The sequence below is a fragment of the Capsicum annuum genome, chromosome 12 (assembly GCF_002878395.1).
Source record: "Capsicum annuum cultivar UCD-10X-F1 chromosome 12, UCD10Xv1.1, whole genome shotgun sequence".
Taxonomy (NCBI): Eukaryota; Viridiplantae; Streptophyta; class Magnoliopsida; order Solanales; family Solanaceae; genus Capsicum; species Capsicum annuum.
In genome coordinates, this window is record NC_061122.1 from 92,359,871 (window position 1) to 92,361,776 (window position 1,906).

The following is a 1,906-nucleotide window of genomic DNA, read 5'->3' on the forward strand; positions in this document are numbered from 1 at the left end:
AGTGAGACTCAGTAGGATAATAAAAATTCAGTAGCATTTAGCTAGATAGTAGAATCCAAGTGGTATTCTATCAGATAACTAAACCAAGTGAACTCAGTCAAATCAGTTAAGAAATATGAACAATAATAGATTCAGCTCAGTCTGAGTTCAGTTAAGAACCAGTTTAGAGTCCTTCAGTTGGGAGTAGGAACTAGCACCGAGCGAGTGTAGGGATGACGGCTTCCTCATTAGAGAGGTAGAGTCATTAGTAATAGTCCCTAAACTCCAGAAATGCATAGACAGTGCAGGACCAGGAGTCACCCATTAAATTAAGGCTTGACTATCATATTGGTTTAGGCTTGACTTCCTATTTTGGGTCACTCGTTAGAGAGGCTTAACCATAGTAGAGGTTTATACCCGTGGCACGATATTGACACCTTTCCAGCTGAGGTTATAGATTGGACCCCACTTGTTTAGATTCAGGGTATGTTGGTTAACTGAGAACTCCCACAGTTGCAATTTCAATATCACTCTTCAGTGTAGAACTTAGAAATTAGGACTATTAGATACAGTCACCTATCTCAGTATGGAACTTAGATAGTTCCATAGATTCATGGACCAGCTGCTAGATAGGCCTTGTCTCACATAAAGTTAATCAGTATCAGTACTAATAGATCCATAGATCACCCATTAGATAGGCCTGATCTCAAACTCAGTCCATCATTTCTATTATTAAAAGATTTAAAGATCTTCTGCTATATAGGTCTAATCTTATATACAATCATTCCTTACCATTATTAGTAGAGTCAGAGATCATTTGATAGAGAGGTTTGATTTCAGATTTTGTCAGTCAATAGTAACAAGCTCAGAACTCAGTTATTGATATGAGTAGATTTAGTTATTCAGTATTCCAAAGTTAGTATACCCAGATATCAGTCTTAGTAGACCCAATCATCAGTAAGTCATTATTTAGAAACCAGTATTCAGAGTTCGTATTCAGTGTTACTACGATTCCAGTTCTTGGTTCATGCATATATCTCCATTCAGTATTCTCATGTTATTCAGTTAAGTAAGGTTCATGCATAAGCCCTTGCATTCAGCCTTACCTCATCTACCATACCAGTACATTCAAAGTACTAATTCATACTTTCTTGTGCTATGGTGTCTTATTCCATAGGTTCAGACGTATGGGATCCAAAGCACCCATAGTCGTCCAGACTTAGTCAGCAACAGTATACGTAGCAGTGAGTCCTCTTCATTCAAGGATGATTCGTATTTTATTATTGCATTAGATTTAGTTTATTTTCAGTAGATGGAGTTAGTTGGGTACATATCCCATCAACTTTATAGTTCAGACAGTTTAGAGGTTTTTCGAACAGATGTATCAGTATTCAATTTTTCAGTTTTGAGTATTTTAGGTGTTTTGAACCTTATGGAAAGTTTTTGCTAGTTTTCCATATTTATTTCAGTATATTATGTAGTGCTCAATTACAGGTACCAGCAGAGGGTTAGCTTGTGGTCCTTCGAGATCATGAGCACCGTGTGGCATTTCGATTCCAGAAAATTGGGGCATTACAAACTTGGATCTGAGCCTAAGGTTCAATAGTATCTTAGGAAGTCTGAAAAGCCCCATCTAGTAGAGTCTTATGCATGGGTGTATTGCACGCCACACTTATATACAGGAGGCTATAAGATGTTTTAAGAACAGTTTCCCTTCTCCCAGTATTCACATCATATGAGTGAGGATGAGCTTAATTTGAACTCTTAGTCTAATCGATTTCCTCCTTTCATTTACATAATATGCCTCCTCATAGAGATAATGCCCGTAGGGTTGATAATTAGCCACCTCAGCCCATAGATTTTTTGAATGAGAATGTGTCACATGCAGAGTTCTAGGTAGCTTTTCAGGTGCTATCCCAAGCTATGA